Source organism: Sorex fumeus, unplaced genomic scaffold (genome assembly GCF_029834395.1).
Source record: "Sorex fumeus unplaced genomic scaffold, SorFum_2.1 ptg000047l, whole genome shotgun sequence".
NCBI classification, from domain to species: Eukaryota; Metazoa; Chordata; class Mammalia; order Eulipotyphla; family Soricidae; genus Sorex; species Sorex fumeus.
This window is the reverse complement of record NW_026606104.1, coordinates 23,528,449-23,545,640: the sequence shown is the minus strand read 5'-3', so window position 1 is coordinate 23,545,640 and position 17,192 is coordinate 23,528,449.

Here is a 17,192-nt window from a genome sequence, read left to right as displayed (position 1 = left end):
TCCTGGTTCCCATGCTCCTCCAGTGTTAAGTTCAATCAAACCCAAGAGTCTCTCTGCTTTCTGTGGTCTTAGCAAGAGTCCCGTGCAAAGAAATAGGGCAAGAGTTTATAAATTAACATTCACAACTAGTAATAGTATGACTATATCATCCTCCTATATAATCTTCATTATGACATTCATCGTGTTCTAGTTGTCAGTGCATAAATACAAAAGATTAGAATGTATAATCTGTACAAATAATGCTGTCAAATACAATTTTGGTTTTAAGCAACTACGGAAGTTTGCTCAAGGATGTAATCTACTGATACTCATTCTACAGTTACTGTTAACAAAAACTTAGAATGAAAAGCTCGTTTTGGTGGCAGGATCACAAGTATTAAAATCCATTCATGACCTGGAGTGAAAGTAAAGTGGGTAAGCCATTTGCCTTGCACACAGCCGACCCTACTTTGATCAATAGCAACCCATATGATCCCCGAGTCTACCAGGAGTGATTCCTGAGCACAGAACCAAAAATAAGACCTGAGCATCACCACGTGTGGCCCCCAAAACAAAAATCTATTCATTTTTATTAGCTAGAGCAAAATTAGTTACGTCAAAAGCAGTTCTCAATCTAAAACAGCCATGTATTACTGAAGAGGCTCTAATCAATCAACAGGGTCCATCTCAACAATCCTGATCCCAGCTGGCTCTACAAAATGAGCTTTCATGTTATTACACTCAATGACATTTGAACAATAACAAAATCAACTGTGTATTTCTCAGGTGCTGCAAGACACATGTATGTTTTCACAGTCTCAGATTATAAACTCAGAAGTATCCTGCTCTCTGGATAGGATCCCAGCATTTTTCCCACCAGGTTTTAAGAATGAGGCAAGTTACAGAGTAAATGTGGGGTTCCTAAATTTTGACTTTTCAGAGACCACATACATTTTCTGGAGCCTATTGTTTTGGGGGCCACAATCAGCAGTGCTCAGGGCTTACTGAGCACTGGCTCTAAGCTCAAAGATCACTCATAGTGAGGTGATCTGATGGGGGTTGGAGGAACCTTGGGATGGAAACCTAGTTGGCCACATGCAAAGCTTTACCCTCTGTACTATCATTCCAGGGGCTGGAGCAATAGCACAGTGGATAGGGCATTTGCGTTGCACATGGCCAACCAGGGTTTGATTCTAAATGGACTACTTTAAGACAAGACAGGCCCCTGAAATACACCAAACTTCAATAGAAAAATGGGACAAAACTCCATAACAATAATCTTTCTCAATGTCAATAAGCTAAACGCACAGAGTGCAAGATGGATTAGAAAATTGAACTCAACATTTTGCTGCCTGCAAGAAACACATCTCAATAGTTAGAGCAAACACAGGCCCAAAGTGAAAGGCTGGAAAATAATCCTACAGGCAAACAACTGCCATAAAAAAGCTGGGGTGGCTATCCTAGTATCAGACCACATTGATTTCAGATTGAAGAAGGTCACAAGAGACAGTAAAGGCCATTTCTTATTGATCAACCAGACTCAAGCTTAGCAAGGACATACTTCATCTGAGGGAAGAATGGAAGAAAGGGACTTAGTACATATAGACAGGACACTATATCTTCAAAAAGCTGAATACACAATCTTCTCAAGTGTGCATGGAACATTCTCCAAGATAGACCACATGCTGAGCCACAAAACATACCTCCATAAAATTAAAAAGATGGAGATTGTATCAACAATCTTCTCAGACAACAATGCGCTGAAATTAGAAGTAAATTACACACACAAACAGAAAACTAAATCAAACACCTGGAAATTAAACAGCTCACTATTGGACAACGAGTGGCTTAGAAAGGAAATCAAAGAGGAAATGAAAAGATTCCTGGAAATGAACAAAAATGAGGACACGAGTTACAAAAACTTATGGGACACAGCAAAAGCTGAGTTAAGAGGAAAGTTTATAGCTCTACAAGCATTCCTCAGGAAGTAAGAGCAAGTCCACATAAGCAACCTAACCTCACAGCATAAGAACTTGGAGAATTACCAACAAAAGGAGCCCAATCCAAATAGAAAGAAGGAGATAATAAAACTCAAAGCAGAGATTAACGAGATGAAAACCCAAAAAACAATCAAAAATCAATGAAACCAAGAGGTGGTTTTTCAAGAAAATTAAAAAGATCTATTAGCCTTTAGCAAAACTCACAAAGAAAGGGAGAGAGAAAACCCTAATAAACAGAATCAGAAAATAAGAGGGGGTCATTACAACAGAAACTACAGAAATTCAAAGGATCCTCAGGGAATACTTTGAGAAAATTTATGCCACAGAACACTAAAACTGCGAGGAAATGGATAAATTCCTAGATTTCTATAGCCTCCCAAGGCTGAGCCAAGAAGGCTTGGAATACCTGAACAGACCTATCACCATCAAGAAAATTGGAACGGTAATAAAAAGTCTCCCCGAGCACAAAAATTCTGGCTCTGATGGAATTCTCTGGTGAATTCTTCCAAATATTTAAAGAACACTTACTGCCAATCCTCTTTAAGCTTTTCCACGAAATTGAAGTATCAAAAACACTACCGAACAGTTTCTATGAAGCAAATATTACCCTGATACCAAAAGTAACACATACCCCAAAGAAAGAGAATTACAGGCCAATATCCCTGATGAATTCAGATGCAAGAATCCTCAAAAAACTATTATCAAATAGAATCCAACGACTCACCAAAAAGATCATACACCATGACCAAGTAGGATTCATCCCAAGGATGCAAGGATGGTTTAACATTCGAAAATTGATCAACATAATCCATCATATCAACAAAAGAAAAGAACCATATGATCATATCAATAGATGCAGAGAAAGCATTTGACAAAACCCAGCACCCATTTATGATGAAAACCCTCACCAAAATAGGCATTGAAGGAACTTCCCTCAATATAAACAAAGCCATCTACCACAAGCCCACAGCAAGTATTATTCTCAATGGAGGAAAAACTAAAAGCATTCCCTCTAAGATCGGGCACAAGACAATGTTGCCCACTTTCGCTACTCCTATTCAATGTAGTACTGGAAGTCCTGGCCATTGCAGTTGGGCAAGAGAAAGGTATCAAGGGAACACAAATAGAAAAGGAACAGGTCAAACTATCACTATTTGCAGATGATATGATACTATACTTAGAAAACCCGAAAGATTCTAGAGAAAAGCTTCTAGAAACAATAGATCGGTTTAGTAAAGTGGCTGTCTACAAAATCAACATACAAAAGTCCATGGCTTTCTTATATATGAATAACAAAAGAGAAGAAAGAGACATTTAAAAAATCCCCTTCACAATAGTACCTCAGAAAATCAAGTACTTCAGAATCAGTTTAACCAAAGAGGTGAAGAACCTATCCAAGGAAAATTACAAAACACTACGTCAAGAAATAAAAGAGGACAATAGGAAATGGAGACACATCCCCTGCTCATGGATAGGGAGGATTAACATTATCAAAATGGCAATACTGCACAAAACACTATACAAATTCAATGTGGTCCCTATCAGGATACCCATGACATTTTTCAAAGAAATAGACAAAACACTTCCGAGATACATAGGGAACAATATACCCCCATGAATAGCTAAAACAATCCTTGGGAAAAAGAAGATGGGTGGCATCACCCTCCCCAATTTCAAACTGTACTACAAGGCAGTAGTAATTAAGACAGCATGGCACTGGGCTAGAAACATACCTGCAGACCAATGGAACAGAGTTAAATATTCTGTCACAGACCCCCAAATATATGACCACTTAATCTTTGACAAGGGAGCAAGAAATGTGAAGTGGAACCAGGGAAGTCTATTCAACAAGTGGTGCTGAGAACACTGGATAGCTACCTGCAAAAAAATGAACACTTATTACTGGGCTGGACCCATAGCACAGCGGGTAGGGTGTTTGCCTTGCACGCAGCGAACATGGCCGACCTGAGTTTGATTCCTCTGCCCCTCTCAGAGAGCCCGGAAAGCTACCAAGAGTATCTCGCCTGCACGGCAAAGCCTGGCAAGCTACCTGTGCCGTATTCCATATGCCAAACACAGTAACAAGTCTCACAATGTTACTGGGCCCGCTCGAGCAAATCGATGAACGATGGGAGGAGAGTGACAGTGACAGTGATCTCTGTCTAATGCCGGGCACAAAAGTCAGATCAAAGTGGATTAAAGACCTCAATATCAGACATGAATCCATAAGGTACATAGAGAAAAATGTAGGCAGAACTCTCCATGATATTGAAGCTAAAAACATCTTTAAGGATGAAATAGCACTGACCATGCAAGTGGAAGTAAACATAAACAAATGGGACTACATCAAACTAAGAAGCTTCTACACTTCAAAAGAAACAGTGACCAAAATACAGAAAGAGCCCACAGAATGGGAAAGAATATTTACCCAATACCCATCTGATAAGGGATTAATATACAGGATATACAAGACACTAGTAGAATTGTACAAGAAAAAAACTTCCAACCCCATAAAAAATGGGGAGAAGAAATGAAGAGAAGTTTCCTCGAAAAAGAAATACAAATGGTCAAAAGGCACAGGAAAAAATGCTCCACATCACTAGCCATTAGGGAGATGCAAATCAGAACAACAATGAGATATCATCTCACACCACAGAGACTGGCACACATTCAAAAGAACAAAAGCAACCAGTGCTGGTGTTGATGTGGGGAAAAAGGGACACCCTTTCACTAGTTCAGCCTTTCTGGAAAACAATAAGGACAGTCCTTCAAAAACTAGAAATTGAGCTTCTATATGGATCCCGCAATACCACTTCTGGGAATATATCCTGAGGATTCAAAAAAGCACAGTAGAAATGACATCTGTACCTATATGTTCATTGCAGCAGGGTTCACAATAGCGAAAATCTGGAAAGAACACAAGTGGCCTAGAACAGATGACTGGTTAAAAAAACTTTGGTACATCTACACAGTGGAATGCTATGCAGCTGTCAGGAGAGATGAAATCATGAAATTTGCTTAGACTTGGAGAGTATCATGCTAAGTGAAATGAGTCAGAAAGAGAGGGACAGATATAGAAGGACCACACTCATTTGTGCAGTATAAAACAACATAATATGAGGCCTACACCTAAGGATAGTAGATACACGGGACAGATAGATTGTTCCATAGCTGGAAGCCTGCCTCATGAGCAAAGGAGAGAAGGCAGCTGGAATAGAGAAGAGATCGCTAAGAAAAAGGTGGCTGGAGGAATCGGTAGGGATGAGAGATGTGTGCAGAAAGTGGTTAAAAGATCAAATATGATAACCTCTCAGTGTCTGTATTGCAAACCATAATTCCCAAAAGTAGAGGTTATGGGGAATCATGTCTGCCATGGAGGCAGGGGGAGGGTGGGAAAGGGGGGGTATACTGGGGATATTGGTGGTAGGGAATGTGTACTGGTGGAGTGATGGTTGTTTGATCATTGTGTGATTGTAACCCAAATTTGAAAGCTTGTAACTATCTCACAGTGATTCAATAAAAAAAAAGAACCTGGTACTGAAGCCAGGTCAGCCAGAAGTAAATCAGGCACCCTAACCCTCTAAGTCTCTGGTCCTAGACTTGCTAATCTTTAATCTTACAAGAGTACATTCAAATTTGTGCACAGTATTGATGCTATTAAATGCCCTCTATATTCCTAACTTCCTGCCATAGCTGCGGTTTTCTGAGCTCGCAGAACCACTTGCCACAGCTCGCAGAGAGCAGGCAAATGTCACTGAAGGCCGAAAGAGGAGGTTCTATTTAATCATTTTTTAAAAATACTTTCAGCTGGCATAACTCAAATAAAATCACTGAAGAAAAGAAAATAAATGTTTTCCAACAAAAGTGGGATTCTGGCACTAATAGATCTTTACTCACTGCTTTGATTTTAATTGGTGCCTTAAGTGGTAGAGCAGAAAGCTGGGGTAAGGAGGAGGTAAGATTGGAGGTGGAGATCTCTAAAAGACTCTCTCTGTGACTATGAAATTACTAAGGAGGCTGAAATCTCAGAGTATCAACCTCAGGAGGAAGATCGATTTTCCCAGGGCAATAGAAGATAAGGCCAGTTTCTTCCTTTTATTCTCTTCTTTGGGCCACAAAGCATTCTTGAAAGATAATTTTAGTATTCAAAATTATTGTTCAAAAATTGGTTTTCAAGAGATTATCTAAATACTGCATTACCATGACCTGCATATTCAAATAGGATGAGCTGAATTGATTTAAATGGTGCATTTTCTTCGGAGACAATCTAATGGCTGCCCGTTTTAACTGTGCTACTTAAAATGTGGGTTACAGCAGGACTCAAATGTCTAAATAAATAAGCATTTAAATGGAAACTTAAGCTGATTCTGAGGTACTTGATAAAAAAAGAAAATATTTCATTTGCTCTCAGGATTTGTAGGTTAATAAAGACTGTCCATTCAGCAAACGAGTATGTTGAAATCTTCTTGGGTAATCTCTCACATTGCAGCATAGGGACAGGGATTCAACAAGGGCCTTGCAGAAGGGAGGACCCTAAACCCCTGTACTATGTCTCTATCCCAAAATAAAGACCTTTAGGATCCCAATGTGTGGGCAAGATACATAGCTCGCCCGCATGGCAGAGCCTGGCAAGCTACCCGTGATGTATTCGATATGCCAAACACAGTAACAACAAAGTCTCCAATGGAGACATTACTGGGCCCGTTTGAGCAAATCGATGAACAACGTGAGGACAGTGACAGTGACAGGATCCCAATAACAATGAAAATATTTCATCTTGAAAATATTTAGGAATAAAGATGCTCAGACTTGGAGATAGAAAGTAGAAAAGTTTATTGGAAAGTAGAAGAGAAAGGAAAAGGAACTTCCCAGTGGGAAGGAATCTAATATATATAGAGGACTAAGTTAACTATAGCTCTTTTTGTGGGGTTTCTATGGGAAAACTGGGTCTTTGTGTTACAGGAAATAAAGGGAAGTTAAAGATAAGGGTTTTTCCATAGATCATGTTAAATGAAAATTAGGCTCTTGGCAAATGATGCAGAGGATGCAACATCTAACAGATTCTTTCTGACCATTTGCCTTGGGTATCTCCCATTATCTTAGCCTCCTGGTAAGCCTAAACTCTGACCCAGAATTTTATAATGGAAAATTGTTAAATCCCTTTTTATCAGTAAAACTCCAAAAATTTATAGAAAATCAAAAATGCAGGATGGGCCAGCCAAAATGGGATTGCTCATAGAGGCTAACAAGAGTAATCTGAGGCTTCCTCTTTGATTGCCACACTAAAAATAATCCACTCTTGATGACATTTATCTGCTGTTTTGTGTACTTGCACAAACCTATCATTCCTCCTCATAAATATGAATGAATTTTCTGAAAAAAAGTAACAAAATCCCCTGCCAAATATATATAAATTATTTTATTACTCAAAATCTACAGGCATGATACAAGACTACTACTTCCTCTATTTAAATTTTCTTTACCTAGGCTGCAGAGATAATACAGCAGATAGGGTGCTTGCCTTGCACAAAGCTGACCTGGGTTTGATCCTTGGCACCCTATATGATTTCTTGGAGAGCCACAGGCTCATGTTGGAGTGAGGAATTGTATGAAAGGAAAGTCAGTACGAGACCTTGCCCAGGCTTTTCATGTCTGTCTTCTTGCCCTCACAGAAAAGAATTTCAGAAATAACTTCACTATCTAGTGGAGTCGAAACAGCTTTTATTTAGAGATTTTGAGGAAGAGGCAGAGAGTGTGAGAAGGAGGGTGAGGCAGAATCTCCTGACCCTGCGCCAGGCTCTCTTCACCGAGGCCCCTCGGAAGGGGGTGTGGTAAGTTTCCCTCCCCATCCCAAGCAGAGCCCTGGAAGCCAGAAAGCTCCAGAACCCAGACACAGCCATGCTCAAAGCTATTTTCCACACACTTAGATGAACCTTAGTCATGAAGGAACTGGCAGAGGAATCCAGGTGTGCGGTACCAGAGGCTGAGATCTCTATGCCTGGTCGGATCAAGATTGGGCCTCCTCCACACAGATCCCCAGTTTTTCCGTAGCTTGGCAGTCACACCCAGAAACTGCCTCCAGCACCATGTAATCTCATCAAGGCCAAGATCCAGAGACTGTAAAAAAAAAAGCTCCCGAAGAGAGCTACGCAATTTTTCCTGGAGTGTGCAGCTGCAAATAACCTCTTATACTCTAGTCCACTGATGTACCTAAAGCAGCATACATGTGTTTGGTTTTAACATACTTGCATGTATTCTCTTATATAGGGGCTTAAAGGCCCCTGAATGAAATACAACAACTTTGACACACTTCCCTCTTATTGTGGTGGGAAGATGCTCATTGGTTGGGTGGGTGTTTGAATATTATCTTAATGAACTATTGTGAACTACTTTATTAAAATAAAATGTATACAAATCACAAAAAAAAGAGAAAGAGAGTGAGAGACAGATAGAAATATAAACACACTTAAACAAGCTTAAAAGAGAAGAGAGCTCTAGAGGCAGAGAGAGCTGAGGGTACATAACTCAAAAGAGGAGATGCAGTCAACATGTGTGCAGGCAAAAGCACCCAACAGCAAGGGCGAGGGCAGCAGGAACTAGCAACACATGCTTACTCTTTCTTGGTCCAAGTTTGTTTTATAGGGTTTCTTCCAAGCTGCCCCCGCTTGGGGATTTCTACCTAGGTAAGAAACCATTGCTATGCTGTTGTCAGGGAGAAGAGTTTGATGGCTTATATGAGGCAGAGAGGAGAGAGATTGTCACTTTCTTCTGATTTGCCTCAACCAACCTGAGACCAACTGGGAAGTCTAGGACTGGTAAAGTATGCAGATGAGCCCCTTTTTAGCATGGCCCAGAGCCCTGACAGCATCACAAGGTGGCCATCAAGCCACACCTGATGTCCACTTGGTCTTCTTGACATGGGAGTTGATGCCACCACCTGATTTCTTGGGGAGCCACGGACTCAGGCTGGAGCGAGAAATTGCACTTTGCAGGAAAAGAAAGTCAGTCATTGGCCTTACCCAGGGTCTTTGTCTTTCCCACAGAAAGGAATTTCAGTAGTAGATGAGCAGTGAAGCAAAATCAGATATTTTTCAGAGGCTTTAGAAAGGGACAAAGGAGAGAAAGTGAGAGTATTGAACATGGGCTTCTCCAAAGGTCGAGAGAGCCCCAGTATGTATCACAGGAGGAGGGATGCAGGTAACACATGTGTTCTGGCACTACTTCTGTTCGGCCACATGGGCACAAGCTGTATATGGGTTTGGGCAGCATATGCATTTCGTTCCTTTGTTCAAGGTGGCTTACATAGGTTTTTTTTCTGATCTGCCCCACGTGAAGCTTCTAGCTAGGTAAGAGTCCATTCCTAGGCTTGTTGTTGAGTAGAGTTGGGATGGTTTTCTTTGAAACTCCTTTTGTTGATATTTGTTCCTGCTGGATCTTATCTCCAAGGGTGGGTCTAGACTTCTCTGGTATGGACTAACTCCAGGAAAAGGTCTTATCAGGCCTTAGTTGCTGTTTCTGCAAAGTGGGTCCTAGGAGTTCCTTGCCAAGAGGGCTCTTTCCTATCTACCTACTGCCTACATCACTTATCCATGTCCTTATCACATGGTGGGGGCATCTATCCTTCTCTCCACCTATACTGATACCCTGTTGAAAGTCTTACTTGGCCTTGGTTCCTGTGTCCACAATATAGGTACTGACAATAATGCTTTTATCAGCTTTAGGACTAGTTATAGCAGTAGGGCGTTTGCCTTGCACGTAGCCAACATGGCCGACCCCAGTTCGATTCCTCCACCCCTCTCGGAGAGCCTGGCAAGCTACCAAGAGCATCTTGCCCACACGGCAGAGCCTGGCAAACTACCTGTGATGTATTCGATATGCCAAACACAGTAACATCAAAGTCTCCAATGGAGGTGTTACTGGGTCCGCTCGAGCAAATCGATGAACAATGGGAGGACAGTGACATACATAGAGTAAATTCTTCAGATCCCCATATCCACAGCATTATCATGTTCCAAGGATTCATTGCCAGGCCCCTCCAAATGCACAGCCCAATTCCCTGCCTGTCTGCTTCAGTTGTTAGTGTTTTGGGGGAATATTGTCCTTTACCTTCAAAATAGCAGAAAGGAACCAGAGAAATAGCTGAACGGGCTTGAAGCCCCACTGAGAAGCCTCTCCCCAAACAAAAAGAATTTCAAAAAGATTTAAAGACCTGTTGCAAATTGTTTCAGGAAAAAACACAAAAAATTCAAGGAAATCATGTTGAAACTAAAACTTATTGTTTTTCCTTAAGGCTACATCCTGTTCTGAAAGCATGACTACTATTTCAAGATAGATAAAAGTTTCAAGCTCCTCCTTCTGATGCAGGTTGTTCCTGGGGTGAAATCAGGGTCACAGTCATTTTGTTCCCTGATAAAGAAACATTAGCTTTTTTGGACTCTCACAGGAAAGAATTCAAAAAGATGTCAGAAAACTTCATAATAGAAAAGATTTATTAAGGAATACTTAGAGTCATGGTATGTACTCTAAGAGTCAGAGTGCAAACATACTCCAGAGAAAGCACTGTTTTTTTAAAAAAATTAATTTATTAAATTGAATCATAGTGAGATACACAATTACGAAGTTATTCATGATTGGGTTTTAGTCATGTAATGTTCTAACACCTGTCCCTTCACCAGTGTACATTTCCTACCTCTAATCCCTAGTTTCCCTCCCATCTCCATCCCTGCCCACCTCTATGACAGGCACTTTAATTCTCTCTCTGTCTCTCTCCTTATGGGAATTTATGGTTTGTAATCCAGACATCACAAGGTTATCAGGTATGTTCCTTTACCTACTTTCACCACTTATTTTGTCAGAGTTCACAGTTCAAACACAAGACATCAAGTGAGGAGTTCAAAGATTTTATTAAAGACAGTTGTTACAAACTGGCTGGCCATACTCCACAGAAAAGATGAATGGGGTGTGACCCCCTCCATTCTCTGGGAAGGATGTCCACATTGTTCTTTCTCCCTAACTGAACTATAACCTGATAGGTTAGTGGGTGCCCTTTTGTTCTATTCTTTTCATGACTGGCTAACCATTAGGTTCCTGCTTTTTACTGATTGGCTGGCACTATGTGAAGCATTGTGATTTTTGTTTGTTCTGTTCCCTTTTCCAAGATGTGGTCTTGGATTCATGCCCAGTTCAGCCTTCAGTTACATAATCATGCAGAATAGCAAAATGGTTACTAACAACAAAAATGGCTGCATCCCAAGCACCATCAGAGCCAGGGGAAAACCCTGAACACTGCCAGATGTGGCCCAACCATCCTTTGAAAAAAGAAAATAAAGAACATTAAACTGCTTATTTATGTTGAAATTATATATATATAATATATATATGTCTTACAACCTATTTGTCCACAATTACCAGTAGTTAAAACCAAAATAGTAGCTCAACTAAAACAAAAAAGGTATTTGACTTGGAAGAAAAGAGAGAAAGAAAATTCTGACACTGAGAACAAATCCCTTTCATCCAATTTTACTAAAAAGTGTTAGAAAAAGTTAAAAAAAATTGCAATCACCCTATATGATATATATTTCCACTATGTTACAATTTCCCCCACAAGCAGGAGGTAAGGAAATAGGTAGAAATAACAGACTGGGAGCTACAGGTAGATAATCAAGCTAAATCCCAAGATCTACAGAGAACAAAAGAGTTTCGTGGAATGTACAGAGCATGGAAAACAGCAGCCCAGAGGACCCACTAGCTCACTAGTTCCCAGGATATTGGAAGGAGGGCTGTACTTTGGTTCTAACAAGTTCCTGTCTATTGTCATACTGCCCTGCCCCCTTTCCTATCCTAATTGTCCTACAAATGAATGCAGTGACTCTATATTTGTGCCTCTGACTCATTTCACTCAGCATGATACTCTCCATGTCCATCCACTTATAAGCAAATTTTATGCCTTCATTTTACCTATGGCTCTGTAGTATTCCATTGTGCAGTAGTACCACAGTTTCTTTAGCAAGTTGTCTGTTCTCGGGCACTTGGGTTGAGAAAGCGCTGTCTTTCTAGTTTGTATTCGCTTAATTTGACTTCAAAAATAAGAAATTAAATAAGGCAAATTAATTATAGATGGAATAGCCATATTTTAGGGAAGAAGGAAAACTCTAAGATGGAGATTTCCTGGAGTCAAGGTGCAACCCAGATTCTTCCTATTCTAGGTCACTTACAGGGGTTGTGGGAGTTGTAAGCATATATATGTGGCTTTTATTATTTAGATGCATTAAAATAAGTTCAGAGTTTTCCATAGGTCACTTATTCTTCATCCTGTATTCTCTTGGTTCTAACACATAGTTTTGGTTTTTGTGCTCACTTTTCTCATCTCATATAATATTTAACATCTTAATCACTTAATCACTTAACTTCCCGTTAGTCGTCGATTTGCTCGAGCGGGCGCCAGTAACGTCTCCATTTGTCCCTGTCGCGTGCTAGTGTAGCCCAATGGCATCTGTTCGCTCCGGGAACATGAAAGGCCTCAAACCGATCGTTCATGATCTTGACGAAGAAGTCTGACCATCTGGAAGATGGGCGGCCATGCGGTCTTTTGACATGCCGTGGAATCTAGTCGGTAACAGCTCTAGTCCAGCGGTCGTCTTTAAATCTCATTACGTGACCAGCCCATCTGATTTTCGACACCTTGGCAAATGAGACAGCGTCCCTGATTCTTGATCGTCGACGGATGTCAGAACTCCGGATTCTTTCTCTCATTTGAGTGAAACATGATATTCTAAGCATAGCTCTTTCTATTCTTCTTTGGGAGACCTGAATAGCTTTCTCATCTTGTTTGCGTAGGGCCCAGGTCTCTGAGGCTTAACATTTAGCATCTATAACATATTATCTCTTTTGAAAAAACATATAGTTCATACACACAATAGAAACAAATTCAAATAAGTGGTGAGATCTGTAAGACAGAACATTCTTTTTAAGGTACAGAGCATTTAGTACAGCTGACTGGGTACTTACCTTGTACATGGCTAATCAAGGCTTGATGCTTGATCCCTGGCGTTGCAACAGACAGTCCTCCAAGCTCTCCACTAATGATGCCTTATTAAAGAACAGTAGTAAACACTGAGCACAGCCAGTCAGGAGTAGTCTTTCTGCCTAGGGAAAAAAGAGGGGGGGGAGAGAGAGAGAGAAAGGGGAGAGAGAGAGAGAGAACCTTCTTTTACCAGAAGCTAATGACTTTTTATTTAACTTTATAACTCACTTATATACCACTATCATACTGGCCATTTTCCATCTTCTACTTACACAAATATTTCCTGAAACAAAGGAACAGGGAAGTAGACATAAACACCACATCTGCCTCCAACATCACTTGATCACTTGACATCCTGTTACTAGTAGATTTGCTCGAGTGGGCACCAGTAACATCTCCATTCATCCCTGTCAAGTGCTAGCATAGCCCAATGGCATCTACTTGTTCTAGGAACACAAAGAGCCTTAAACTGATTGTTCAGAGTCTTGACAAAGAAGTCTAACCATCTCATAGGTGGGCGGCCACGCTATCTTTTGACATCCCGTGAAATTCAGTCAGTAATGGCTTTAGTCCAGTGGCCATCTCCAAATCTCATTATGTGTCCAGCCCATCTGATTTTCGACAGCTTGGCAAATGACACAGCACCCCTGATTCTTGACCGTCGACAGAGTTTGGAACTCCAGATTCTTTATCTCATTTGAGGGAAGCGTGATACTCCAAGCATAGCTCTTTTGATTCCTCTTTGGGAGACACAAATAGAGTTCTCATCCAGTTTTCGTAGGACCCAGGTCTCTTATGCGTATGTTAATGCAAGAAGAACAGTGAAATCGAAGAGATGTGCCCGAAGCCAGGTGTTATTTGTCATTCTCTTAGCTATTTCTTTGATGTTTGAAGGGTGTCCAAGCCACTCTCTTCTTCCTATGCAACTCAGGTGCCAGGTAATTTATCATGTTGACTTCTCGACCTAGGAAGACATAAAAGTTGCATTTGGAGATGTTCATTTTGTTGAAAGTGAATGGAATGTCAGGAAAGAGACTATTTCTCATAAATGTTGTCTTCGTAAGATTCAGATGTAGTCCAACATTTCCACACTCGTGGTCGAAGTTGGCCAGCATTTGTGCCTCTTGGCTAATGTTTGGTGTTATTAAAACAATGTCATCAGCAAAGTGGAGGTGGTATAGTTGCCGACCATCTATCTTCACTACCATTCCTTCCCATTCCAGTCGTTACATGACATTCTTGAGGGTGGCACTGAAGAGTTCCAGTGAAATGGTATCACCCTGCCAAACCCCTCTCTTGACATGGATGATCACTTCCTTGTAGAATGGTGAGATCCAGGAAATGAATCGGTAATACAGCTCATGGAGGATTCTGATGCATTGAGTTTGAACACCCTGTTTGGCTAGGGCTTCAATGACCGCTTTCATCTCAACAGAATCACAGGCCTTCTATAAATCAATGAACATTAGACAGAGCGGCATCTTGAACTCCCAAGAAAACTCAATGAGCTCGGTTACCGTATAGATACGGTTGATCGTGCTGAATCCTTTGTGGAACCTGGCTTGCTTGCATGGTTGCTCTTCATCTAGTGTTCTGCCAATCCTATTCAGGATGACTCGAATGAACAGCTTGTAGATGACAGACAATAGGCAGATCGGGCAATAGTTGCCAATGTTGTGGATGTCTCCCTTCTTGTACAGTACTACACAGTCCTGCTGGTTTTTCATTGGGACAGAACCTTGCATTCAGTCGGGTAGCATGTGAAGAGCCGATCCAATGTATTGATGAGTACTGACGGCAGGTTCTTCAGGTGTTCAGGTCTGACCTTGTCTGGGCCAGGTGCTGTTTGCTTCTTTACCGATGAAATAGCTTGTTGGATTTCCGAAGGGAGAATGTTGGGAACGACATATCCATTCTGGGGAATTTGGTATGTGGGCAGGTGGACCTGCTAATGAAGAGATCTGAGTAGAAGTCAAGGATAATCTTCTTCATTACCCTTCCAGAAGATGTGGTAGATCCATCAGGACATTGGAGGGCAGTCATTTTGGTCTTCTATTTGGCGAAGGATAGGCGGGCATTGCAAGTGCTCTTTCTAGCTTCTGTTGCATCTGTCAGCACTGCTGCTCTTCTCTCTTTGAGATCTTTTATCTCTTCTCTGCACTGCTTTGCGAGTCGGACCTTCACTTGCGGTTCCCTAAGGTTTGCGCCAAGCCACGTTGGCGAATGATCTAGAGAGTTCTCAAAATCAGGCATCTTCTTTTTTAATTTTTATTAGTGAAACACCATGAGGCACAATTCTAGACTTACAAATTTTTGTGCTTGGGGTCAATTGTACAATGATCGAGTAACCATCCCTCCATCAGTGTCCATTTTCCAGCACCACTGATCCTAGTATCCCTCCCCTCCAACCTCCCCATCCCACCCTGCCTTTGTGTCTGGGCATTCTCTTTTGTTCTCTCTCTCTCCTTTTGAGTGCTGTGATTTGCAAAAGAGGCATTGAATGACAATCATGTTCGGTCTATTGTCTACTTTCAGCATGCATCTCCCATCCTGTAAGGATCCTCCCAACTCTCTTTATTTGGTGCTCCCTTCTCTATCTGAGCTCCCTTTTCACCTAGCATTTGTGGCTGGCCTCCAAGCCATGGAATGAACCTCCTGGTACTTATCTCAGCTATTCTTGGGTGTTAGTCTCCTATTTTGTTACTTTATGTTCCCCAAATGAATGCAATCTTTCTGTTTCTGTCCCTCTCTTTCTAACTCTTTTCACTTAGCATGATACTTTCCATGTAGTACCACTTGTATGAAAATTTCAGGACTTTATCTTTTCTAGGCATTTAATGAATCAATGCTCATGGCCAAGTTCATGTTGACAAGGACACTGACGCCTCCGATGCCTCTTTTGTTGCATGTTCCGAGTAACAGTTCTACTCCAGTGTTGAAAACGGCATGATGTGATTGATGCCTTCTTGTCCTGGTCAGACCAATGATGTCATACTTGATCTTTCGCATTTGTACCATCAGGTCCTAGATGGATACATCTGATGCCAGCGTACATGCATTGAAAGTACAGACAATCATTTTTGTCTTTCTTCATTTTGGCAACCTAGTTTTGCCTTGAGATTTTATCAGTCTCTACTTCCTCATCCTTCTAAACGCTGACATATTGGTGACTCCTTCAGGGTCAGGGGAATGAGACCAATTGTAATTACTAGTTTTGGCATATTGAATACACAATTGATTCATTCGAATGTCTAACAGCCCGAATTGGGTGATTACACTTGAATAGATGTGGTTCACTGCCAGCAGTTTCTATCTTCGTTGTCTATGCACCAACATCCAATTATGATGGAGAAATTCAAAAGTTCTACATGGAGCTGGAGAAGTTCTATAAAGAAGACCACACCTTCTACAAGATTATTGTTGGTGATTTTAATGCCCAGATAGAACTGAGAAGATCAGCCAAAGAACTCCACATTGGGACCCATGGCCTAGAATGGAACAAACAGGGTGAGAGACTGTCTGAGTTCACCATATCAATCAAGACCATCCATGGTAACTCACAGTTTCAGAAGGCCTAATCTAAATGTTGGACATGGGAGTCTCCCGGTGGACGGTTCCACAATGAAATAGACCACATCATATTCAATCAATGGTTTTGCCTGACCGATGTCACTGTTGTCCCAAAATTCCAAATGGGATTGAACCACTGTCTCCTTCATGGAAAATTCTACTTCACGGAGTGGGGAGAAAGGGCTGCAAAGTTTAAGAGAACTCCCAGAATGACCACAACTGGGAGCTCTTTGGCACTATTGCTGCAACATGGGAAGATGCCGTCATTGACAACATTGACAAGGAATACGATCGACTGGTTCAGCACCTCCATGATTGTGCGAGGAGTGCCGAGAGAGAGATAGCCACAAAAGAACGCCTGTCTTGGAAAACTCTTGAGCTTATTCACCAATGTAATTTGGCGCATGCCTCAGGCAACCACAAGTGAATGTCCGAGCTCGCAAGCAGTGCAGAGATGTGATCAAGGAAGGCCTCAAAGAGAAGAGCAGCAGTGCTGGTAGATGTGGGAGAAGCCAGGAAAAGCATTCCTAATGCCCGCCTGTCCTTTGCTAACTACAAGACCAAGATGACTGCACTTCAACATCCTGATGGATCTATCACATCTTCCAGAAGGACAATGG